Raw genomic sequence first — 27372 nt, forward strand, 5'->3', positions numbered from 1 at the left:
AAACCTTACTCAATTTTTCCTGACCATATCAGCCCTCTTCCTTGTTTCTGACTTACTGTTATGGACTTCTACTTTTTTTTCCCTCTCTACAAAGTTTCCACTGATTTTTCGATCCTTACTAGTGTATTATCTTTCACTTTACCTCCTTTCCATTTTTCGGATTTTATAATTTGAAACGTTTTCGTGCTGCGAAATACTGCAATTTGGAGTTTTGTTCCTTGTATCTTCTTACAATTTTATGGGTCGAGGAGGTGGGAGTATTTGGACGGGTACACGCACTACCGTTACATATAAGGATTTAATCTCAATATCTTTCTTGCATTTCCTCAGATACACTAACCAAAACATTTGACACCCCACCACCACCTTAAATCAAGCAACCTTCTAAAGATAATACAAGAAAATTGTATAGATTGAAAAAAAAAATTGTGAAGTAGATACGAGCTCTTATCTGGAACGCGTAAATTAAATGATTAAATTTTTGAAAAGGACAGAAATTCGCGAATGTTTTTTTAAAAAAAATGTGCGGATTGTGTCGTAATTTTGCTCTAATCCTAATGCACTAATTATCTGCCGAATTTCCAACAATTACTTTAGAAATAAATAATTCGGGTGTAGGTGGAATCAAGCCATTTAAAGTCATTGCGTTACCAGTTACTGCTCTACTGGAATCTTAACGATATGTTATGCCTTTCCATCTATGAATGAAGGGAATGAATATAACCAATAACAACTGTTACAACAACTGGTGGTCTTACATAAAGCTCTGTTGTTTGTCTTTACACATTGCAGACAGAGAAATGAAACAATAGATAAAAATCAAATACACTGACAGACATAAATTGCTATAAAGAGTGAGTGAATTCTATTTGCTGATATCTGCAAAATGATATTATTCTAGAGTGGTACATGCTGACTGGAAACATGCAAAGCCAATGGTGGACTTTGCTTAAGTTACTCTAAATTTTTGTGAAACTGCAGTGAGCTTGTGACCATTACAGTCAACAGTTATGAATAAACACAAATCACCAATAACATGCAAGTAGTAGTAGTAGTAGTAGTAGTAGTATGTGTTTGTGTGTGTACACACACACACACACACACACACACACACACACAGAAAAAGCACAATTTGTGCTAAAGAAACAACTTCTGCTTTTTTTTTTTTTTTACCCCCTGCGGATGACCTCTTCGGTCGTAGAGATGTAGTACTTAACAGCATGTTAAACCTAACATCTGTTCTCTCTAGGAAAGACTAGTCCAGACTGTAGAATCCGAATACCAACAAAATTGAAGTTAGTGATATGTAAACAGAAAACTTGTAGTAGTGTTTGAAGGTAAAGAAGATTCTTCATGCTTTTCATTGCCATTTGGCTCCTTATAAACCATATAAACACAGTTTGATTATTCACTTCTTATGATATACTGCCAACATTGGCTTCAGTACTCATATCGAATTGAAGAGGTAACAGTCTTCATCGAGTGGTGTGTGTGTGTGTGTGTGTGTGGAACTCTATCCTTCTTGTAACTGTATACGGATATAGACATTCCAAAATAATACACCTACATATAGCATCTACTCCAATTACCTCATCCCGATTACTTATCATTCTTATGACACCTATTTTTGACTCAAATTATTTCATTGCAGCAAAACCAATTGTACTTCGATGCGATCATGGCAATGCCTTGATGTCAGTACTGCAACAGACAAATGTACTAACCATAGTAATAATATGTTCCACAGGAGTATAATGGTCATTATATTTTTATATAGTTCACATTAACCTTAAAAAAGAAAAATGGTCCTTATACAGTTCACATTACTCTTAAAAAGTGCCCCTAATTGTGCAGTCGAGTTATTAAAAGGAGGATAAATCAATGGGCGTGTTTACACAAATTACAAAAATTCCAGATACAGGATTTCATCGAGTAATTTTAGCAGCTCCAGTTAAGTAATACGTGCATAATGTGTGAAACAGCAGGGTGAGTTTAGACAAATTAAAAAATTCCCAGTCGCAGGATTTCATCGATTAGTTTTGGCAGTTTCATTTAGGTTATACGTGAATATTGAGTGAAACACCACTATGAATAATGTCGGTTTCTTTTGTGGTTAGGTTGACGCTGAGAGGGCAAACGGCTTCTGTCAATCTGTGACGTAAGGGAGAGATATCTAGAGAACTGCATGGCCCATACTAACAATAAAAAAATAGCAATTACCCCCTATATATTTTCGAACAAAGCCACAGCAATTAAAATATGCATACTTTTAAAACAAAATGAATGTAAAACTATTCCAGCTATTTTTCTCAATAGCAAATACGAATTACAGTATAGGCATTTCCAGGCAGGCGTCATAATATATCTGCAGAACATCTCCAGCACCTCCGTGAACTTTGGCAGAATCTTTGTTTTCGGCCATAATTGCCCCAAAACCAGACACTATTCGGGTATCCAGCCAACGTATTCAGATAAGAATGGTTAATGCATATCCTTGAAACGCAAGAAGGGCCTATAACATTCATCTCTGATGTTTATAACTTACCAACTTCTTGCGATCGGCTGTACAGAGGTTTTTAATCCGTGCGACCACCACCAGGGATGCAGAGCTCGTAGGTACCAACACTAACACACTTGATTATCACAAATCATTGCGTTGCTCGTTTCAAAAATCACACACAAATTCCGATTTCTGTCCAAGAAGTGTTCACAGTTAGCGCATAAACGAATAACACACGCGCACTAGGAATGAATAGGATTTTGATGGCTTTTCTCCCTTTACTCTAGAAATCCAAAGCTTTCACTACCTTACGCTCAGGCGAGAAACGGGAACTGGCCAGCAGAGCTCGCGATACGTCGGTGCTCACTTGTCGTTGCATACTGCCAACAACGAAATATTTAAAACTGTTTTAAATTTTATGTTTCCGGCACACAGCAAGACAGCGAAGTCTTTTTAAAGAAAGTAAATGCAAAACCTCTTGTTACCAAGTTGACCTGATTCTGTTTCGACCGAAATATCGTATGGAAAATATCACCGGAATCAGAGTTGCTGTTGTCAGCTGTGGCTTCCCGGCGTGCAGTGTAAGATTTTCTACAGAAAACAATTCCATAGGCTGAGGTTTGACAACACATCAGATTAATGTAACGGTAGTTAAGAAGGTTGTTGTTACTGTAAAGAGAGTTATAGGAACACGTACAAATAGGTTAATAATCGCCGGAGAAACTGACTTCAAAGAACGCTTCTCTCGTAAGTAAGATGTGACTGCATGCTATCCAATGTAAGCGTTCAAACCAGTGCACGTTCCTTTGATGTGTATCGGTTGTGATAAGGACAAGTGAAAGGTGCAGAGGTGCCATTAATACTATTGCCCAATAGTATAATATAATACTTTAGTTTTCCTTGTAGCGTCTGGTGGTCTATGCCAATTAAAGCATTGCTATACATATTATGACAGTTCGCCACGTAACGCCAACAAAATAGTACTTACGTAGGCAATTTGTATCACGTATTTAATCTGACCCTTTCATCTGCGTTATCGTGTTGCAAGAAATGTGATATAGAGATATTTTAATGTTCTTAAATGTAGTTGTGCAGTGTTTGAGGATGACGACTTAAGTTTGGTGCTGGCATTACTTCAGGTGAGTTCTCCAGGAGGTGAACTTCCTATTACCCTGCCGGCAGCACTGAAGGTCGGTAACAAGTTGACGTTTCGAAATCCTGCAAGAAGTGAAAGTGCAGCAGCTCTTTGCTGCTATGTAATTACTTCGTTGCAGAACACCTGACGAAATAGCGGTGCGGTGTTAGGAGTGCGGGCGCTGTCAACACTATACTTCATCAATAGCGCATCTTTCACAAAGAGTTGACGTTTCTTTTGTGAAATTGAATTTATACGCGTATGTAATATTTTGTATCCTTTTCCAAAAAAAACAGTAAATGTCATCTGCATTTCGTGTTTGATATAATATGTATTATTAATTTTGCGAACAGATTAATGCCATGGAGTAGTAGCAGACGTGAAGCAGATATGATTTCAGTTTGTTTGAAGTTAATTTTATTCTCTGTTAGATTCTTGTTTCCGTTCTGGATGTGGGGGCAACGATTTTTATGGCAGAATACCTCACTGTTCTCTGTGACAAACTAAGGCTAAGTTTATTGTTGATGACAGACATGATAATTAAGTATATGTACTGAGTTGCTATTGTCTGTATAACCAACTGTTTAAAGAGTGGTCTACAAGAGGTTGTGGCTGGATACAATTCATTCTTCTTACGAATTCCATGCTCCTGTGCAAAAAACACTTACACCCTCAGTGAAGAGTCTCCCAGATTGACACTAAACGACATTACTGAGTGAAAATAGAAAAAATAAGCCATTTTTTTGACATTTTCCTTTCCAAGTAAAGTTTTTTGTTTGATGCAGTAGTTACAGAACTTACATATTTGAGAAGGTCAATAATATGTCTTCCAATTAAGGTTCTTCCCAGTATAAATCCGTATGAATTTACAATGGTCTGTCATTTATTAATTTACCCAAATGCACTATTTCCAATAGTGTTGCCAGGCCAAGAGCAGAATGGCATATATTGTGTTTATCTATGAATACTGTATTGCCTATGATAATTTGGTCTTGAGTTGACAAAGCCAACAAATATGAATGCAAGATGGAACTTGTGGTGACACATTGATCCGTAGTGTAGCTTGATGTCTACAGTCATGCCATATTTAACACACTTTTTGTTGTAATATCTGGCGCTGTGAGGTAAATTCAGAAGACATATAGTAAACAGTGGACATGTTCTTGAATATATTCTCATGCAAAATGTCTACATGTGTTGTCATATGAAAAAAGAAATTTGGTTCCACATGAAGTTTCACTAAAGTTAAATATCTTGTCACCTTATTCTTGTATATTGTTGAGAAAACAGTTCTGGGTTGAAGGAAAAATCATATGCTGACTGACTATTATAATATAGAATGTTTTCGTGAATTTACATTGAGTATGTATCAAGGAGAAATAGTAGGAGCCTGATTTTAGTGATACTGATGTTGCCCCATCGGAACCAAAGCTAATAAGAAGGTGAAAGTATAAAATTCTTTCCTGTAGTTATGTATTTGTGAATGAAACTGTTTGAAAATGAGGAGCAGATTTTTGATTCGCCTATTTTTCAAATGATAGATGTAGTCACTGTTTTAAGGTATTTTCCCCCCTATCAGTTCACACTGGTGTTAACAAAGCATACACACACAAACCATAGATACAATATATTTATTTTATGTAGTAAGTGCTTTCTTCTAAGTGACAAGTTACTCATAAATATTATGCTACTAATCAGTGATAATGTGTGAAATGAGTTAACCTAATCTTTCCAGTTTTTTCATTACTGTAGTTATAGCAGAAGCTGTTCATCCTCAGGTTGGAAAAGAGGCCTCAAAAACCTGGCACATTAATCTGTTAATTCGAAATACATTTGCTTCTGCGAATATCTCGGCATCATCTGTGCGACACAGCTGTACTACTGTGCTCACATGCCGGACTGACCCGAACTTCCATCTCTCCCACTGTCTGCATCCCGTACGTATGCCCACCTTGGCATATAATATTTGCTTGCACGTCTGAAAGAACAGACATTAATGGCAATCGGCAGCCTTCCGGATTTCTGGACGAATGTAGGGGTCTATGCTATGGGATGTAGACAGTGTGACATATGAAAGTTTGGGTTGGCCTGTGAGGCGTGCATAGGTAGGCAAAGAGGTTAAGGCTACCACTCGTGATAAGTGGGAAATCCGGGTTCGAGTCCTGGTCTGGGACAGATTTTGAGGTGTCACTAATAGGTGGTGTATCTGTACCTAACATAGGTTATGCCATGATATTGGCAGTTACCAGATTTATTTCAAATTAAGGTCAGTTGGCTCTCGGTCGTCATTAATGTCTGTTCATTCAGACAGTCAACTGAACATTAATCTGAAGTCATTGAGTCTCGAAATATTACTGTGCGTATCATTGAAGTTATGCTGAACTTAACTGTATTATTTGAAAAGTTTTGGTCAGTTTGTTTCCAGATAAGCAACAGTATTTCTGCTACCTGTGTGAATTGAATTGAACTGAATTGAATTTTATTACAGTAAAGGCAGATGGCTGGTTAAACATTGTGAGACATTCATTCTGGTTTCTTGTTGTGCTGATGTAATTTACTTCTTTAAATTACCTGATGTATTGTCAGGGCTGGCTAGAGAACATTTTTCAAAACAAGCAACGTATAATTTTGGCACTCCCACCTCCACTTTTCCGTACAGACGATACATCATTTGACACCCTGTCCTCCCTGCCACATAAATTAGTTGCTGTTCCTTAGGCTCTAAATCTAGGTAGCAAATCATTATACACTCCATGTACAAAGTTTGCGCTAGGGGCACCTCTGTCATCCCTCTCGGCTCTGTGGCCCGAGCAGCTCCTCGTGTCACTGGCTCTGCTAACCATAGCATTCTCCATCCTTTTCCTTAGATGATGTGCCTCAGGCGTCATAAAAGAGTCTGTTTCCTTGCAGGATGTTAACTTTCACATAGTGAAATAAAATGAAATGAAATGATTGTATGACATTTATTGGATGGGATATCCCCTTCGGGGTTTGGCCACCATATTGAATTTTTTTTAGTTGGAGCCACTTCGATGACTTGTGTGTCAGTGATGATGAAATCGAAGATGGTCACACGACACCCAGTCCCCTGCCGGGAATTGAATCTGCCCCCTTTTGCGTGGTAGCCTGTAACGCTACCCCTGTGTTACGGAGGCGGTCTAACTTTCACATAATGTAGTATCATGCTTAAAGTTTTGAAAAAAATATTGAGGCTGAAGTTACAGGGACTTTGGTCATTTGAGAAATTTATTTTGTTGGTAATGAATTTACAAATAGACATCCACATCTTTACTTTGCAGACTTTTGTATGATTCTCAGTAGAGGATGATTCTTCTCGTACATCTTATAAGATCTACTCCTCATCCCACTCACATATGTGTGCGATGTAATTAACCTCGTCGTGTCTTCAGTCCCTGTACTTGAGACACGAGGGAGGGAGGGAGGGCCATATTGTGAGTGGTAGTCAGATAAAAATCGAACATCCACTACAGTGGCACCGTGGAATAGTTCTGTGAAAAAGTGATCACCATACGTGTTAAGACATTTACCCCACCAGGGTAGAACACAGTCGGCTGCCAATGTATCCACAACTGCACCCGCTCTTGCACTTCCTCATCTGACTGAAACCGATGTCCATGTGCGTCTTTCTCTATGTCACCAAAGGAGTGCAAATCACGTGGTTAGGGATATAAGCTGTACAGAGGATGTTACAGTGTTTCCCAACGAAATCACTGAAGCGTAGTGTTTGTCAAGTCGGTGGTGTGAGACCGGGTGCTCTCGTACCACAGGGCAATTTCCTCAGACAGCTTGAGGGCAGACGGCAAAGCCGATAGTGGATATATACTGCATCTCCCCTTCCAACGAAATCCAGAGCTGTCCACGTGTACTCCGGTATGGTCACGATGATCTCCTCCAACTGCAGGGGGCCCTCTCACTTGTCGAGTTTCACAGCGGTTTACATCACTGTGAAGACATCTTGCAGAAAATGAGATGCCTGTGGAGTCAAAATGCCTAGGAATGCTGTTGGGCGGAATCGTCCTGTTACACGAAATCACTCGCCCCCACACTGCCGAAGACAGTGCGTAGGCGATTTGGTTGGGAAACACTGGAGAACTCTCAGTACAGTGTGGATCTTTTGCCATGTGATTTTCACACCTTTGACAACCTGAAGACAGATGTGTGGATGTCGATCTAAGTAGGGCGTAGATATGCAGGAGTCGGTGCAATTGTGGATCTGTCAGTGGCCGACGGTGTTCTATGGAACGGTAATTGATAGTCTCGTCTCCGCGTGGGATAAATGTTGTAATGCGTTGAACGGATCCATTTCTTGGTCCAGTTGTGACAGTGTTTGATATTCATTTGACTGCCCTTTTGTATATCCCCGGATTTCTCACTTAATACTGGTTCTTCAGACATTGTGAGTAGGCTTTTATGGGATATTTAAAATCTGTCTCCAGAAGCCTGCCAGTTAAAGTTTTATCGGCATTTCGCTGACACTCTCCTACGAGTCAAACAAACCTGTGATCATTCTTGTTGCCCTTTTTTGGATATGTTCAGTATACCACATTAGTTCTGTTTTGGTATACACACACTTGAGCAGTAATCTAGGATGGGTCGAATAAGCGTTTAATTAGCTCTCTCTTTTATGCACTAAGTACATTCCCCCAGTATCTTGACAATGGTACTACAGCGTATTTCCTTACGAGACACTAGACAACTACTTTGGTTGTGAGAAAAACCATGGCATATTGATGTGAGTTACTATTGCATCATCCTAAATCAGGCAGAGACCTTGTAAGATGTTAATCTGTCAATTCTAAATTGCTGATAACATGATATTACTGATTGTTAAGCTGTGTCTGTGTACAACTGAGTAAATGCAATTTGTGTTTTACCATACACATTTCACATCAGTTTATTGGAGTATCTTAAGTGGTTTGGAGCAATCACTTCCATCTTATATTCCTACCATAGTTCTCTTAAGCTACAAACAGTTCTTGGGCCAGGTACTATGTTGCTAACTTTTTATACATCATCTAACATTGAGCAAATAACTGATGTCGTCATGCGTTGAACAAAGTGCAGACCACATCTACATAAGATGTGTGTATTATGAATACATTGATATAAATATACCTAACACAAGTAATGAACATGAAATGTAAATGCATAGTACAGTACATTGCTAAAAAATACAAACATTAAGAATCAAATAGTACAACACATTATTAGACCATAAAAACAAAGAAAACACGTTAATAATGTTAACTGTTGGTAGTATGTAAAATAATTTTATCCTTAAATAGATTGTTTCACAAATCCTGCTACAGTCTTCTAGGGTTTGTAGAAGGGTTTAAAGTTTTGATAAGGAATCCACGTCCGGAAATGTACTGTTTCAATGTAAATTAAGTCAAAGAATGGATCACTTTAAAATCTCCTGCACAAAGCTTGTTGGAGGAACCTCCTTAGTATACAGTCACTATAAAGGAACTTCTAAATACACAGAAATCACTGCATAGTAAATGTAAAACAAAGTGTAAGGCTATATATAGAGAAACGCTTAATGAAATACACATGGCTGTCAAAAGAGCAATGTGTGATGCCTTCAATGACTACCATACCAGAATATTTTCAAATGATCTTTCACAGAATCCAGAGAAATTCTGGTCATATGTAAAGGCTTCAGTGGCAACAAAGTTAGTGTGCCCTCTCTAGCAAATAAGACAGTAACTGAAGTTGAGGTTAGCAAAGCAAAAACTGAAAGGCTTAACTCTGTTTTCAAATATTCCTTTACAAAAGAAAACCTAAGAGAACCGTTCGTCCTCAAGCCACTGAAAAGATGAATGAAATAAGTATTAGTGTCAGTGCTGTTGAGAAACAGCTGAAATCATTAAAATCGAACAAATCTCAGTCAGGTTCTATACTGAATTTGTGGCTGAGTTAGCCCCCCTTCTTACTATATCTGTTGTAGATCTCTCGAACAAAAAACTGGGCCCAGTTCCTAGGAAAAAGCACTTGTCACAGCTGCCTACAAGAAGAGTAGCAGAAGTGATCCACAAAATCTTGACTGAGATTGGTTGCAGAATCTTAGAACATATTCTGAGCTTAAACATTATGAGGTGTCTTGAACAGAATGACCTCCTCAATGCCAAACAACACGGAGTCCGAAAACATTGACCGCTTGGAACACAATTCTCATTTGTTTGACATGACATACTGAAAGCTTTGGCTCAAGGCAACCAGGTAGATGCAGTATTTCTTGAATTCCGAAAAGCATTTGACTCATTACCGTACCTACCCTCATTGCCAAAAGTACGATCATATGGGGTATCGAGTGACATTTGTGACTGAATTGAGGAATTTTTGGTAGGGAGGACACAGCATGTTATCTTGGGTGAAGAGTCATTGTCAGATGTAGAAGTAACTTCGGGTGTGCCCCAGGGAAATGTGTTGCGATCCTTGCTGTTCATGTTGTATATTGATGATCTTGGAGACAATATCAATACCAGCATCAGGCTTTTTGCACATGATGCAGTTCTCTATAATGAACTACTATCTGAAAGAAGCTGCAGAAATATTCAGTCAGGTCTTGATTAGATTGGTGGAAAGATTGGCAACTTGCTTTAAATGTTCAGAGATGTAAAATTGTGCATTTCACAAAATGAATAAAGTTAGTATTGTATATCTGTAATTTCAATGAGTCACTGCTGGAATTGAGCAAGTCGCACAAATAACCTATCGAAATCCCTTGAACAAATAAATTCTGCCCTGTAGTTTGAAGAAAGCATAGGTTACACTCTTCTACAAAAATGGTAGTAGAAGTGATTCCCAGAATTACCGCCAAATAGCCTGGACATCGATATGTTGTAGAATCGTACAACCAGTGCTTTTTTTCTAAAAAAAAGTTTAAGGGTACTCCGACATTGGATATAATGCAGCGAAAATTACTAATGACTGAAGCATGGGATACCACTCATCTACTTTTAGCCACGACTTCATCACTTTCGTCGTCCACTGATTTTGAACTTCCTGGCTTTATGCTCACACACAAATTATTGAAAGTTTTTGGTTTTTTAGATGCAGGAGAAAAAAGTAAAATAGTTTGTTAGTTTTCTGCTCATCTCTCACCACCATTTAAATTACAAGTTGCAACGAAAGATAGGACACACTGTAAAACTTCACACAACTGACAAGAACGGAACAGCAAATGGAAAAAAATAAAGAACAACAAAACAAAGATGGCAATGAATCGCGAAGGATCGTGGTAGCGGGACTGTAGAGATATCTATCGCCCACTATTAGCGGGCGAGGTCACTACATGCTTGTCGAACTGGCTGCCAGCGATTCAGTTCTCGACAACGGTCGCCGCAGCTTCGAAATGCTTGAAACAGTAAATGACATTGCTTTTCCCAACAAAAACTACACTGACACCGAATCTGTTGCAATTACCAACACAAAAAATGAAATAAAAAAATTTATGTCTGTGAAATAAATCTTTGGCACTCTTCAAAGTTCTCAACGTCGTAAAAAAAATTACTTTGTCGATGAAAAAGTTTAGGGGCATGCATCCCTCAGCATTCTCCAAGAAAAACAGCACTGCTTACAACGTATTCTGAGCTCAAACAAAACGATGTAACATGAACAGGGTGACCACCTCAATGCCAATGAGCATGGATTTCAAAAACATCGATCATATGTAACCACACTCGCACTTTTCGCACATGACATACTAAAACCTTTGGAGCAAGGCAATCACCTAAATGCAGTATTTCTTGATTTCTGAAAAGCACTTGACTCAGCACCTGCAGTTATTATAAAAAGAATGATCATATGGGGTATCAAGTGAAATTAGTGACTGGATTAGGACTTTGGTAAGGAAGACGCAGCATCTTATTGTGGATGGAGAGTCATCATCAGATGTAGAAGTAACTTCAGGTGTGTCCCAGGCAAGTGGGTTGAGACCCTTGCTGTTCATGTTGTTTATTAATGGCCTTGCAAACCGTAACCCGCAGTTGTGGGTGACTTTCCTGAAATCACCCCCTTTTCCTAGACCTCTCCAGTCCTTTTCCTTCACCCCTCTTCTGCTTGAAGGAGCCACTCGCTCTGAAAGCTTGCCTAGTTGTAACCTTTTATGTGTGTTCTGCGCTGCTTGGTGAGTAGATTTCTTATGCATCCTATTAAAATTTTTTAGACCGTGTGAACAGTAACATTGGATTTTTTTCAGGTGATGCAGTTATCGTAATGAAGTATTATCTAAAAGAAGCTGCATAAATATTCAGTTACATCTCTATAAGATTTCAAAGTAATGCAAAGATTGACAACTTGCTTTAATTGTTAAGAAATATAAAATTGTGTACTACAAACAACAACAAAAGTAGTATCCTATACATATAATATCACTGAGTCACTTTTGGAATTGGCCAACTCGTACAAATACCTGGGTGTAATACTTTGTAGGGATATATATTGGAATGATCACACAGGCTCAGTCGTAGATAAAGCAGGTGGTAGCCTTGGGTTTATTGGTAGAAGACTGGGGAAGTGCTATCAGTCTACAAAGGAGACTGCTTATAAATCACTCATGCGGCCGTTTCCAGAATCTTGTTCAAGTGTGTGTGACCTTTACCAAATGAGACTAACAGGACATATTAAATGTATACACAGGTGTGTTTAATCTGTGGGAAAGTGTCACAGAGATACTAAAGGAACTGAACTGGAAGAATTTTGAAGATAGACGTAAAGTATTAGCAAAGTTTCAAGAACTGGCTTTAAATGATTACTCTGGAAATAGATTAGAATCCCCTACATATCACTCATATAGGGGTTGTGAGGATAGAGGCATTCAAACAATCATTCTTCCTGTGTTCTATACACGAATGGAACGGGAAGAAACCTAATAGCTGGAACAGCGGGACGAACCCACTGCCACACACCTGATGGTGGTTTGCAGAATATAGATATAGATGTAGATGTAGGTGTAAATAAAATAGAAAGAAACTTCCACATGGGAAAAATATATTAAAAACAAAGATTCCAAGACTTACCAAGCGGGAAAGCGCCGGTAGATAGACACAATGAATAAAACACACAAACACACACACACAGAATTTCGAGCTTTCACAACCGACGACTGCTTCGTCAGGAAAGAGGGAAGGAAAAGGAAAGATGAAAGGATGTGGGTTTTAAGGGAGAGGGTAAGGAGTCATTCCAATCCCTATCCTTTTTCCCTAAGGTAAGTCTTTCCGCTCCCGGGATTGAAATGACTCCTTATCCTCTCCCTTAAAACCCACATTCTTTCATCTTTCCTCTTCCTTCCCTCTTTCCTGACGAAGCAGCCGCCGGTTGCGAAAGCTCGAAATTCTGTGTGTGTGTTTTATTCATTGTGCCTATCTACCGGCGCTTTCCCGCTTGGTAAGTCTTGGAATCTTTGTTTTTAATATATTTTTCCGATGTAGATGTAGGTATAGATATAAGGAAGTATCCTGCATTGTGTCAGTCCATCACATACAATTTTAATTCATGTACAACAGCAGCTTGGAGACACTGGTATGTTCACTAATAGGAGGTCAGGCTGATGCTCCGTGGATGCGCACGAGGATTTGTGACCGTGTGTTGAGTGGAAGTGTGGATCGCTGATACACATTGTACAGTGAGCAGCAGGGTTGGTGCTTTGAGCAGCTCATGTAGAGCACTCAGCTCAGAGCTCATTGTCTCTGCTATTTTCCAATAATAAGATACCAACAGCCGTTATTTTGGTTTTATTTGTTAGGCAACCAGTTTCGGCATTACACTATGCCATCTTCAGGTCTGCATATATCGATTAACCCCCCCCCCCCCCTCCCTGTTAGAAACCAGGCCTGAAGATGGTATAATGCAATGCGGAAACTGGTTGCATAACAAATAAAACAAAAATAACGGCTGTCGGTATTTTATTATCGGAAATTGACCAGACAAAGTCCCGCTCTCTGGACGTAGGATGGAGATAAATTTACTGCTATTTTTTTACTGTGTTAAGTGGGAGGTCTTAAAGTGATCTGATTTTACAACCAAATGGATCATTTCTGAACATATTCTCATTATGTTTATTAATACCTACTACAACTCATAGAAGTCTGTAATAGGAATTGTGAAATAATTTGCATAACTAATAATTTTTGAAATCACAAGTGGGACAATAGCGATCTTTTACTGTAATTTAACAGAAACGAGCAGTCTAGATAACAAATGGTGTTTATTTTTCTGGTAACATGTTTCAGTCATAAGAAGACAATATTCAGACCAATATATAACTCCATTGGTGACATACGGAGCTGATGCTTGGATTGGTTGTGCATGCTAAGAGGCACCTGTTACCTGTCGCCAACTACTCTCTCAAAGAGGGAGTGCCTGGGGGGGGGGGGGGGGGGGAAGAGACAGAGACACAGACACAGAGAGAGAGACACAGAGAGAGAGACACAGAGAGAGAGACACAGAGAGAGACACACAGAGAGACACAGAGAGACAGATGCCTCTCAGCATGTACAAGAGCCCTGCACGTCAGCTCCATGCATCACCAATGGAGTTAAATACAGGTCTCAAAATGGACTTCTTATGACTAAAATCCATTACTAGAAAAATAAACACTGTTTGCCATTATTTGTTATTGTTACAAATTGTATAACTGTTCTGTGTCTTCTTTTAAGTCCTGTAAATGGGATGTCAGTCGTGATTGTCACGGTTGTGTATGGATTGTTGCTGTTCGTCCATATAATGTGTTTCCTCTGTATGCACCAAACGACTAAGTATATCAACAGATGTAAGAGTCAGCCGTTCTAGTGTTTTAAAAAATTTGATCTGCCCAGTTCATGTTTCCTCACTCTTAAGAGTTGCTGCTGTGCATCACTCCAACTTTTGAAGTGTGCACGACTGTAAGTTTGATTAACGAGTAAGTGCCAGATTTGTATAGAGGTAAAAGAGAAGAGATCCAGTTGAGGTACTGTCATTGCCGTTATTGCACAGACTGTAAAACTAAATAACTGGTGATCTGGAAATAGACTAACTGAACTCTGATTTAAAAAAAAAAAAAAAAAAAAAAAAAAAAAAAAAAAAAAAAAAAAAAAACAGCAACACAATACAGCCAACTCTGTACTGCAAAATGTCTAACCAGACTACTCAAAATAATGCACAAGTGCAAATAATTAAATGAAAAGATGTTTGTGTTGATAAGACTCTGAATTTGAATTCTCATGGTACTGATATTATTAAGGATCTTAGCTCTGCAACTTGTGCATTACGGATATTATTGAGATATAAATTTTGAGGTGAATGTGTCAAAAGGTTGACTTACTTTTCATGTTTTCATTCACTAATGTCGCACAGTATCCGAATCCGGGATAAGTCGTCAGTGAGGAAAAACGTGCTCGTGGGTCAAAAGCTTGAAATCAGGATAATGTGTGGTGTCCACTGTAGAACCTCTCGTAGTCAGCTCATTAAACGACTGGGCGTATTGGCAACAGCGTCACAGGATATCTACTTCATTATTAAGTTTGTTGTCAACAGACAGTTACGTTCTTAACATTCATAAACATAATCACTCGTGATGTGGTACAGAAAGAAGTGAGGTGTTCAGCCACAAAAAAACATGCAGAAGACTGACTGAGGCCCACGTAACCTTTACGCTCATGGATTGTGCCACTTTATTGGCTTCCCAGCTGGTGTGCTCGACGAGGAGACATCGAGCACACTGCTGCGAGCAGTGAGTGCTGCGCCCCCTTCCGTGTGTGTCCGGAGCCCAGGGAAGGGGCGGGGCGGGGTGGGGGAGCCGTGTAGAGGCTGTGTAATTCTCAGGCTAATTAATTTTGGGACCACAAGTGTGTCACTGCTATAAATTAAACTAAACTAAAAACACCAAGTCGGTACATATTTCTTAATCCGGTGACATCAGAGATGTACTGAGTTTTAGTCAACTCTCCCACTTTTAATTTTCTCGGTCTTTCTGTTTGTCACGAGACTGGTGGCCTGCATCTTGGGTGCAATATGCAGTTTAGGCTCCTGTGTCAAAGTTTCTTAAATGTGTGTTATCTTTCCTCGTTGTTGAAAACAGTTGTTCACAGATGTAGGGTAAATGCAACATCGATACTGAGCCTGCAGCTGTCTCGTGTAATCGGAAAAAAATTGATGCTGAAGGAAATACCTGTAGAAATCTCTCTATTGATTTTGTCATGATATGCCCCATCTCATTACATGCAGTTACTTCAGGCTGCAGATCAATGTGAATGTCATCAGTGTTTGCTGAATATGGAGAATAAAGTGGATAAAAATCACTGTATAGTGCTCTCACATTGTTAAATTGAAGCTGTAAATTTCTGTAAACTAGGTGGATAGCATTTGAAATCTGTTAGTAACAGAGACCTTCAGTGGCGACAATTTTGGAACACGAACTGGATTTCCTTTATCAATCTCGTTCTTCCTGAAGTGATTTTTTATTTTGAATGCTCGTATGCAGACGACGGATTGCGTTTTCAACAGATCATAACCTGGAGGGTTGCTCAACTTGAACAAAGATGCTGTAACTTAGCAAACGAGAAAGACACAATAAAAAAACACACAGACACACACACAAATTTCAAGCTTTCGCATTAATTTGAACCCGACAATTACGTTATCAGTGCTCTCGTATCTTATTACTGTACGAACTACACCCATTACACTTTCCAAAGTGACACTCTTTGCTCATACATTCTCCTGCTGAGTCGTGCAGAGAACACCCAGGGTTTCTCTGGGTACTGGAAGCTTTTTTCATTTTCTGATTCATTTGCATTAAAAGTCTTGGTTTATTAACAATGGGACTGGCCCTCCGCCTCTAGATACAGAAACAAATAAATTACACGATAAACCTGTATTGTCTGCAGTCTTCTTTAACACTGCTAAGAGTGTTCTTCACTGCTGTTGATAAACAGCAGTTCATTTCGACCTCAGGTTCACCGTGTACTCGTCTGATAATCATCACTGGCTGTGCTGTAATGAATTCTTCACAAAAATTTATGACCGGTCTGCGAGTGTTATTAGCTATATCACATACACAATGCACAATTGCCATGTTTGATAACAGTGCCTTGCAAAACTGAAGACTCTTCCCACTGCAGATTGAGGTCTGGAAGACATTACCAATGTTACACAACACTAAATAGCCACTGCTGCTCAGATGGCCCTCCCCAACTTCACAGGTGGTGCTCCTCCCGTGTCACGTCGACAGCGGTGAGTGCACGTGTTACCTCCCATTCCCCACCATGTCGCAGCTGCACCGCTCGCAGACAGGATTCTGAGCAGGTGCAAGTGCTCGGGCACAAAATCTGTGAGTGCGAAGTCCCGGTTTAGAGTAATAAAACTATATCACAAGTATGACAGAAATACGTTACATACTGCAATTTCAAAATTTTTTAATAAATGGCGTCTTCATCTTTTGTAGTCCTGTCTTCCTCAGTTGCGTGTAGTATTACGGTATATTAAATAAATATAAATTATCAATATACGAGGGTCAGTCAAAAAGTAATGCCTCCTATTTTTTTTTCTACGTTTAATTGTCAGGAAATTTAAATGCAATTACATAGGCTGAAAACCACAACATTGAGGATCATTTTGTCATTTTTCAATGTAATCTCCGCCCATCTCTACAGTTTTGGTCCATCTTTGAACAAGGGCATGTATCCCAGCACGGTAAAAATCACAGCTCTGCTTCCTAAGCCATTGACGCACGGATGTTTTGACGGCCTCCTCATCTTCAAAATGAATCCCACGATGAGCTTCTTTTAGTGGCCCGAACAGATGGAAGTCTGATGGTGCCAGGTCAGGGCTGTATGGGGGATGAGGCAAAACTTCCTCGGCGAGCTTGTGTGACGCCACTCCATTGACTGCCTCTTTGATTCGGGTTCAAAAAAATGCACCCATGTTTCGTCCCCGGTCACAATTTTTTTCAGAAACTCATCTCCCTCCAAACGGAAGCGCTGCAAGTGTTGGGAGGCTATTGTTTTCCTTGCCTCTTTATTCTGATCGGTTAACATTCTTGGAACCCACCGTGCACAAACTTTTGAGTACCCCAATTGTTTAATAATCGTGATCACACTGCCTTTACTAAGAGAAATAATGCGACACACTTCATCTGCAGTCACCCGACGGTCACCACGAATGATGTCATCAACTTGCTGAATGTTGTGTGGAGTCACTGCACTCACCGGCCTGCCGCTCCGCTTTTCGTCAGTCAACGGTGTTTGCCCTTCAGCTTCCTTACGACGACGAACCCATCGTCTAACAGTGCTGACATCCACTGTCACAACACCATACACCTTCTTCAGTCTTTCATGAATGCGTATGGGCGTTTCACCTTCTGCATTCAAGAATTCAATCACACAACGCTGTCTCAAACGAACATCGATGTCGGCCATCTTACAAACTTCTGCTGTGCTGCCACCTGTTGACACAGAAAGTTACTACTGCAGTGGATTGCAGAAGGTGGTTTGAGGAATGGCGCCAAATTCAAATTTTTCACTTAACTTAATTTTTTTAAGTAGAAAAAAAATGGGAGGCATTACTTTTTGACCGACCCTCGTACCATAATTTTAAATAAATATTTACTTCTAATTTACTGGAGCTAGGTAGTGCCATAAATAGCCCCACAGGTAATGGAGTTCAGAAATCTGTAAGCGAGTGTATTCCTTTATGCGATCAGGCCTAACAGACCAATTGTTGCCGTAAGTTCCCTTCTCCGTCATCTTCTATAAGTTGCTGCCGTCTGTCCACACCTATTGCCGAATGTTACAGTCTTCGTGGAGGCCGTGCGTTCACTTTTCGTCAGTCTTCCCGTCGGTCTCCTGCCTGTGGGAATGAAATCGGGACACTTCTGTAGTCACCTGTTGTCTTGCATCCCTGCTACATGTCCACCCCACTGTTGTCTCTTGTATCTGACGATTCCCGGTACACTGGCATCTCTGTCTGTTTGTCTAGCTGTGTCTGTCCTCCATTCACTTGTGCTTGCATCTTACACCGGACTGTAGATTTCCCACAGCCCTTTTCTCTCAAATAAGGGAAGTTTATGGCAGTCCTGCTTTCAGCTACTCCACATCTCACTGCCATGCAGTACCACAGGTTGAATCGAGGTTTATTTTACCCAGTCTTGAACTGTCTCGAGACACATCCGGATCGAAGTGGCTGTGCTGGGCTGTAGAAGAAACGCTTTCCTGCCTGGATTCTGGCTTAGTTCTCTGCTTTGTATAATGAGTTCTCTGTGAAAAGTGCTCCCAGGTATTTAAATTTTCAAACTATCTTGTAGAACTGGTCTGTCATCACAGCGATTGTTCGGTATCTCGACCTTGTCGACGAGCCGTAGCGGCTACTCCGACTTGGCTTCGTTTGTGAGTAGCTCAAATTTGCTGGCAGCCACCTCCAGTGCCCTGCTCGTCTGTTTTAATTCCTCTTCTGAGCTGCCGATTGAGAAAATATCATCTGTGTAAGTTAAGTACACCAGGTTCTCCACTTCGAAGTTCTGTTTAGAAGTTTCGAGTATGATTTTCTTGAGGACAAAATGGAACAGGTTAGGAGGTAAACTACCATCTTGCATGAGACTTGTCACAGTTTCCAAGTCACCAGTTACTCGGTTTTTCCGTCTTCATCCTTCTGCATTTTTCACTCGGGGAAATCTTTATCGGGTTGACAAGTTTCTGTGGCATCCACACTCTCTTAAACAATGGAACATGCTCTTGCAATGTAGACAATCATAAGCACCTTTGTGAAATCTACAAACAGAATGTGTAGTTCTTTATCGTGTTCTCTCAGTTTTTCAGCAAAACTGTCTGAGAACGAGCTGTCGACCGCCCCGGTCGAAAACCTCCCCGATAATTTGCCGACCGATGACTGTACCAAAGGTTGAGTTCTATGTATAAGGACAGGATCTCATAGGTTACATTAATTCCGATTCCTCGAAAGTTGTCACATTTTGATTTGTCATCCATCTTATGGACTGGATAGATTAGAGCCATTTTCCATTCCGTTAGTACTTTTTCTTTGGTTCAGATGAATTGTATCAGCTGGTGTATTCTGCAAGTTCCTCACCTCCTTCCAGAATCATAGTGACCTGTGTTCCATCTTCACCTGGGCTCTTATTCTTCTTAAGCCATTTGATTTGCATTTCTATCTCATCCGGTGTGGGTGGGAGGCAGCTGTGGTTAAGAGACCAGAAATCGAACCGTACTTCAGGTTCATCACAGTTAAGAAGCTGATTAAATACTCCTCACATCTTTTGACAATTTCACTATTGCTAGATAGGATTTTACCATCTGAGTGTTTGACAAACTTCTGTGTGGTCTGGTGCCCTTTAGAGAAATGCTTTACCTTTCGGAACATTTCTCTGGTCTCGTTTCCCCTGAAGTCTGCTTCTGCCTCGATTACAATGTCTGTAACGTACTTTCTCTTTGCCCTTCTCGGAGTTGCTTGTATAGCTCTTTGAACCTCCTCAACTCGTGCTTTACGCTGCACCAGGTCTGTTCCCTGCAGCCACTTTCTCCTGGCTTTTCTGTAGGGATCCCAAAGCATTGGCGCGTTCCTTTCTGAATCAGATCTTCTTGCCAACTGGGTCTCTCTTGACCATTTCCTTTGCTGTGTGTCACTGAGCTCTGGATGTCTGTCCATATTTGTTCAAGGTCTTCACAATCATCTTGTTCACTGAGTGCTTTGAAACAAGTTGCATCTTTTATCCTTTCAACATGGTATCTGACAGCCTTCTGTAGATTGTCCCTGATCCTTCCTGCACTCTGCACTTGTAATGAGTCTCGGGCCAGAAACAGGTCACCTCTACACTGCACCACACGCTGTCTTAATGTCTGATACCCAACTTATGGCTCTCGTGTCTGTGGAAATGGGGTCTGTGAGGTTTAGTGTCCTCTCATCTGGAGACACCCAGGTTGTTTTACATGTGTTCCTGCACTGTAAGTTTGTACTGGAGGGGAACAGACTTGTCGATGAGGCAGACCTAATGAACTTCGTACTATTATCATTGATTTGCTCTGCCTTGGAATTCTTTTTCCTTCCCAATTTTAGCTCTCGTTTCACTGATGAGTATCCTCAGGTGTCCAGCTGGGGTGATATCTGCCACTACTTTGTGCTGAGCATACAAGTATTATGCTTTGCATTCACTGTTAAGAGGGATTCTTGGGTTGACAGGTACAAACACAGAAATGTTAGTGACTAAGATGACCTCTTTCACAGCTTCCATAAAAGATTGTATAATTCTCAGCTTCAAGGCTGCGTGAATCTTCCCTTGGTCACAGTAGTTGCAGCTCCTACCTTGTACAGATGCCTCGCATTCCAAGTTTCGATTCGTGTACTGTTTCTTTGCCATTGTCCTCGTCTGATATATTAATCAGTGTCCTGAGGCTTACTTGTACCTTTGAGAGCAAGGTTTTTGTGAAGAAAGGATGCTGGCCTCTTGTGCAAACTGAGGTGTCACCCTCACAACTTACAGGGTTGCTGGCTTTTCTGTAGGGGTGGGCTTCCATAGACTTTTGTGTATAGCTTTTCGTTTCATTAGCCCATAAGTCGTAGGTGAGGTTAATTTCTCAGCCCCCCAACACAGTCAGCTGACAGACCCAGTTTCCCACTAGAGTTGGTTATCCAGGGGACACCTCGTGCAGGTTTGTGTATCGTGTTGGAGTGGAGAGGCAATGAAAATCACGTTCAGTGAGTCGCTACGTTACCGGTGCTGCGGATCTGGAGACATCTCCTGGTTGATTCCAAGGACCTATGAGCAAATATGTACATATTTTAATTAAAAATTGTTTAAGTTTATCCACAAAAAGAATCCATCACGAGGCAACCTGTTACAGAGTTGTCTTGTAGCAGCAAGGTGGGCTGTCATCTGTCGCACTTTTGTTATTCAATATTATACCTGGTTCATGTATTGTAATGATAAATATGACTTTATGCTGTTTTCTGTATTCTCTTTTACATACAGACTACAGAGCCCCCACCTGAAATCGCAATCCTGTATTGCAGATGAGTGAAAGTTTGTTTGTCTTTTGTGGGGGGGGGGGGGGGGGGGGGGGGGTTATACCAGGAGGGTGTATTATGGTTGTGAGAGGTTTTAATTATACTCTTTCCATGCTAGATGTGCATCTCTCACATTGTGTGGAAATTTATATTCATCAGATTTTTCATGCAAAAGCAGTGGTTCGTCATGTATCCCAAATATTTTAGGTGGGCCTTAATTTAACGTACCCTTATTTTGTGTAAGGTGATTCATAATAAGGTTTTCTGTGGTGCCTCTATTGTTTCACATAGCTAACTCAGTACAGCCCTGATAATAAAGGATACATCATCGGTGTAGTGGCCTATGCTAACTTAGTTTTCTGGCAGTGGTGTTTGTTTTTAATATATATATAATTTTAAAAACAAAGATTCCAAGACTTACCAAGCGGGAAAGCGCCGGTAGACAGGCACAATGAACAAAACACACAAACACACACACAGAATTACTAGTTTTTGCAACCGATGGTTGCTTCTTCAGGAAGGAGAGGGAAAGACGAAAGGATGTGGGTTTTAAGGGAGAGGGTAAGGAGTCATTCCAATCCCGGGAGCGGAAAGACTTCCCTTAGGGGGAAAAAAGGACATGTGTACACTCGCGCACGCGCACATATAAGGAGTCAAATGGCCCAAATGCTTACCTGTGGGATATTATATCTGAGGATTTTGTATGACTGGTAACCCTTCAGTTTTGTAGTACAGTTTGGCACACTGCTCTCTATCAAGAGGCTAAGAATACCTCCTCCTTGTATTCACTAAAGTAAGTCTCGTGCCCAACATCCTAGGTAGCTGGAAACGAACCCCCTAGTACAGAATAATAGTTCAACTTTGAGTGTCGATAGGTGTGTGGAACCGGAGTCTGTCCTGTCTTCTAACTGACATAACACATTGAAAGTTGAGTATCTTATCTACCGATTTTCGTTCCTAAGAGTTATCGGGCACATTTTGTCCCATGTTCTGGCTGATATTTGCAGCTTTATTTTTGCATCGTGTTGACGAAGTCAGCCCAAACAAATACCACCCGTCACGTCTTTGACGCGATGCCCAGTGTCGACGGAAAGAGTTGGTTTGTTTCTTGTTACAGACAAGATTATTTTTAAAGAGAAATTTTGTGTGTCCATTCAGTTGAACGGTCCCAAATTATTCTATTGCAGTATTTGTCTTTTCGATATGTGCTGACAGAATTGTGAAACACTGAAAACAGTCGGGACTCCAGCAGTGCCTGACCGGCACTGCTGCACGACAGCAGCAGTCAGAGTGGTCCATGGCGGTGCTGCCACAGCTCAAGCACTGGCTATTCTTCGTGTTTTACTTGAATTCCCTATTAGTACGTTGCCTGTTGTTATGAATATTAGATATAGTTCTATTCCTATCTATAATGCTCCACAGAATCTCCAGGTGCATCAGCAGAACCTGTACACAGAGACTAATTTACAATCGAAGGGACTCCGCAGCGTGCAGTGCGTACTCAAATAGTGAAGCTGAAGCTGGACGGCTCTCGTAGCGGAGGTGTGAAACACCGTAGACCGTCCGCAGTGTCCAACCTCTTATAGAAACACTACCACCTGAAAATTGATTTAGTGATCGATAAAATGAGCAGATGATTAATTTAATTGGAGTGTCACCAGCTATTTTGTGATGACGACTTCGAATTTTTTTTCTCTTTTTCTTAAAAATTCAGTATCATTGACATTCTATGTGTGTACACAATCTGATTAAAGATTTGTGGAGTAACCCACGTGCACAGAGGATCTGATACGTTTACAACAGGTATACAATCCTTGATTGACTACTGTCAGCTAATACACACAATCACCACACACAAATGGAATGGTCCTTTCCAGTTAAAAAAGCTATAACCTATGGATAAAACAAATATTGCACTACACTAATTTCGGACTGCTCTAATAAATAGAGCCTAAGATTCTGCAATACCTCGCGGTGGCAGCTGCCGTCGTTGCTCCGTGTTTTCGAAATGACACGACGTGTTTGTATGTCGCCTGTAACCGAGCCGTAGTCAGCAGCCAGTGTGGTGGCACCATAATGCCAAGTGACAGTTGTCAATAGTCGAGCAATTTTAATCGTACTATATAGTGTGTATACAACTCCTGAGTGCACATTTTTGTCCTGTTACACGCTTCTCCCTTCTGTTTCTTCTTTACAGTAGAGATTTGCTGTCTAGCATTTGCATCCTTATCTGTGCTTTAAAAAAATGAAAGAAAATAGTGGACCATAAATCATCAACAGTGAAATGCAACATTACTACCAGTTAAATCTGCTGGTAAGGTAATATTTTTCAGGCTGCTGATTATAAAGAACACAGGTAGTCGTGGTGAGGAAGAGAGTGAAAGAAAGAACTGTTTCCCAGCTGCACACTTAATCTCTTGCAGTACTTCACCTGCCTACTGCGCTATGGCACTGAGTACCGGGAAGGCGTACGTGAACCTGCCAGCAAACAAAACATTCATTATGTAACTTCAATTTTTTAAAGTGATAATTAAAACTTTATGACCAACTGTTGCATTAACTTATAAATGAAAGTTGGTTTAAAAATTTGAGTTGTACCGTATCCTCCAGAATCGTCACACACTGTAATCGGTGTAAAGGACATGCACTCATCCGTTGCTTTGTAAATATGTTTTATTTTTGTTTTCCGTGCTACACTGTGGGGGCACAGACTAAACAGTGTATCTGACCTGTTGAGTTATGTTCCCTGTAGACACTCTACAGTGCCTCGTATATTACAGGTCGGCAGTCTGCCAAAACGACTCCTCAGAAACCAAATGTACCGACCTGACACCAAACCAGGCATCTGACAGCTGCTAACCTGATGACGCTTCCCTACTGAAGTAAAGGTATGGCGCTCCTGTCATAATGTAGTGCTGGAAAGCTGATTACAAGTAGTAGTAGTAGTAGTAGTAGTAGTAGTAGTAGCAGTAGCAGTTTTATTCACGCGTAGATCTCTTGTTATAAGGATATAGGGCATGTCAAAGTATTTACAAGTTAAGATCAGTTTAAAATGAGCTAATTTGTATACATATACATTTACAGACTTCTAGTTAGAGACAATCATTCGATTTACTGCTGGTGTACAATACTTTTTTTTTTTTAATTTATATACACACAAATAACTTATTATGTAATGCTACACTGTTCACTCATATCTCACTATCAGTAACTAAATACATTGTTTCACCACACACACACACACACACACACACACACACACACACACACACACACACACACACACAGTGGTGACCTCTGGGCCATTTTCTGTACTGCAGCTTCCCATTTGCAATCCTGAAAACCTGAGTCAGCATCGCTGTACAATGAGTGAGATATTTATTGTTTTGTAACATAGTGATTACCTACTGTGTAAGGTATGTAGTGACTGAAGTTAACTGTGTGGCAATGTTAGTATTGTGCTACCAGTTATTTCCCAGTGTCAGTTGTCTTTGTTCAACTTCCGTTTGATGTTCACAGAGTGTAGTAACACACACATTTCGTGCAGTATTACTTGTCTTACAGGCTTGACTATGGACGGAAGAAAAAAAATAGTGTGACCGTGACCTCTCTCTCTTGTCATGGATTTCCTACACAAACTGGATTTATTAGGACTGCGAATATGATGTTGCTTCTGATGCTCATATATACCTCATGACAGGACAGGACATCAGGAGAGGTTATTTACAGTGGTGTTCCCTAAAATGGGAGGTTCACTCAAATTTAAGCATTGTGAGTATTAAATGTCAGACTTATGGAAATATTCCAGCCAGTTGTGTTGTGGTCGAATGAATTTGTTGGAGAAACCCAACATTTTGTCCTCATCTGAGGATGACATATTCAAGTATGGGAGGGCGGTGGAGGGAGTTTGCAGCTTCTGTCGAACTCTGATTCACACTTCGACTCACTAAAAAAGTCAAGCTCAACTGGTCATTGTGTCATTCTTTTCCATTTGGTACCGTGCGCGTGCAGTTCGGGGAAATGTGGGTGTCTGCACACTGCTTTCCCAGACGTTGTTAATTTTCCAGATTTCGGAGCTGCTTCTCCACAGTCACGTAGTTCCTCGTCTGGCATTGTGCAGTCGAGGGAAAAATTCCCAGCAGTACCGGGAATTGAGCCTGGGCCCTTTGCTCGACACTCTCGTGTGCTGACCAATTGACTTCTGAGGCAGACATACTCTATTAGCAGAGATTTTTGTGACTGTCACTTACTAATCTGGAACATTTTAATAAGTGTAATATTTCCAGCCATGAATGTGTACATTAACTGTATTAAGACCCAATTGTATAAAATAGTTGATCTTAGTTTAATACAAAAAATGAAACCGGATTAAGCTGAATCTACCTTGCATAAATTTTATGTGGCATTACTTGACCATCAAGGAGGATCCATTTTGACAATTTTGTGTGTCACGTCATAATTGATTGCAGTTGTCAGTTCACAACATAGTGAGAGTATAAAATTATGAATTCATTTTTCAATTATTGTGCCAGTCACGATTCGGCATCTCCGCTATATGGTGAGCAGCAACTTTCCTTCTCTCGTATTTTCCATAGATACAAGTTAAAAACAATTAAATAATAAAGAAGTTGTTGTTAACACTCCCACACTGTGCAAATTTGGAATAATTTTTTTCTTATCAGTAAGGTCGAAGAAGTTTGAAAAGTTTTTTTCTTCTTACTTTCCTCCATCTGTACAATACAGAGCCTTCAGTAATAAGTGTTGTGTATCGACAATGTACTATTAATACCTGTAACCGAAGCAAGACGATTGTGTCAGAAGCCGATTTAGCGGTGTTACCGAGCACATAGTGTCCTAATTTAGCTCGACACTAAATGTCGCTCAGTCGATTTAAGTTTACTATTCAATACTGCAGTGAATTTATAAACTGGATTCTTTTCTGTACTAAGAGTTCAAATTAACTTCCAGTCATAGATATTTATACCTCTGGTCCAGAGTGTTCTCCATTGCTTTATGTCTAATGTAATTAAATAAAATAAGGCTAACTCGAGAGAAATTTACTGGGGCGAACAGTATTCTGTCTGACTGACACCAAAGTACAAAGGATAAGAGCTCGACAGGTGGTTGGTGGCCGTACTCACGTAAAATGCTGTGCGGGAACTGCAGCAGACCTGGTATGTAACGTGGCCGCTCTGACACGTGGCCCTGCCTTTGATAGGATAGTAGGAAATTGGAGTAGGACGTTACAGGGTGGGTGTGTCAGACAGGTCTTCCACAGTGACGCGAGTCGTGTAGCAAGGAGTTAGGTGAAGCAGTAGTGCTCACGTTTTTGCTGATTGCATTGGAGGAAAGAACGCCACTGGTTATGAACTTCATCTGGCAGATTTTTGTTTCGATGAGAAACAAATGTTCTGTCTGAAGAAGTTTTGTCAGTAGTTGTTAACTACACTCCCCAATATTTCGTTCCACAATTTATTAATACGCTCTGAATATTTCGCGCACATTTCGAGATTGTCGCACCTGTCCGGCGGGCAGTGCCGTCTCTGGTGGAATTCTGGAACTAGTCTGTCCTCGGAATTGCCTCTCACTCTCGACACAGGGGTACTCTGTCATCTTTGATTAGAACAAATCGTGCAGACGATAGTGTTCCACCACTTCCCCCTTAAATTTACGTAGTTAAAAGTGGTTTTCTGTCCACAAACTAAGATTGGAGATCTTCCAG

At 40.4% G+C, this 27372-nt stretch overlaps 2 protein-coding genes across 8 annotated transcripts in view; one reads left to right on the forward strand and one right to left on the reverse strand.

Moving 5' to 3' along the window:
• The window catches only part of LOC126295067 (nascent polypeptide-associated complex subunit alpha, muscle-specific form-like), a 396552-nt gene extending 393739 nt beyond the window's left edge, over positions 1 to 2813 (reverse strand). The window contains exon 1 of the mRNA XM_049987313.1: positions 2546 to 2813. The gene's annotated coding sequence lies outside the window, so the exon portion shown is untranslated. The remainder of the gene's footprint in view (positions 1 to 2545) is intronic.
• Positions 2814 to 3062: 249 nt separating this feature from the next.
• LOC126295263 (Golgi integral membrane protein 4-like) overlaps positions 3063 to 27372 on the forward strand; it is a 128735-nt gene continuing 104425 nt past the window's right edge. For 5 of the 7 annotated variants that reach the window (XM_049987675.1, XM_049987674.1, XM_049987677.1 and 2 more), the window contains exons 1-2: positions 3063 to 3247; positions 24431 to 24538. The gene's annotated coding sequence lies outside the window, so the exon portion shown is untranslated. Of the gene's footprint in view, positions 3248 to 3688; positions 3895 to 24430; positions 24539 to 27372 lie in introns of those variants that run through there. The other 2 variants (XM_049987680.1, XM_049987676.1) reach the window with 2 other exon arrangements.

Source organism: Schistocerca gregaria, chromosome 11, assembly GCF_023897955.1.
Source record: "Schistocerca gregaria isolate iqSchGreg1 chromosome 11, iqSchGreg1.2, whole genome shotgun sequence".
Taxonomy (NCBI): domain Eukaryota; kingdom Metazoa; phylum Arthropoda; class Insecta; order Orthoptera; family Acrididae; genus Schistocerca; species Schistocerca gregaria.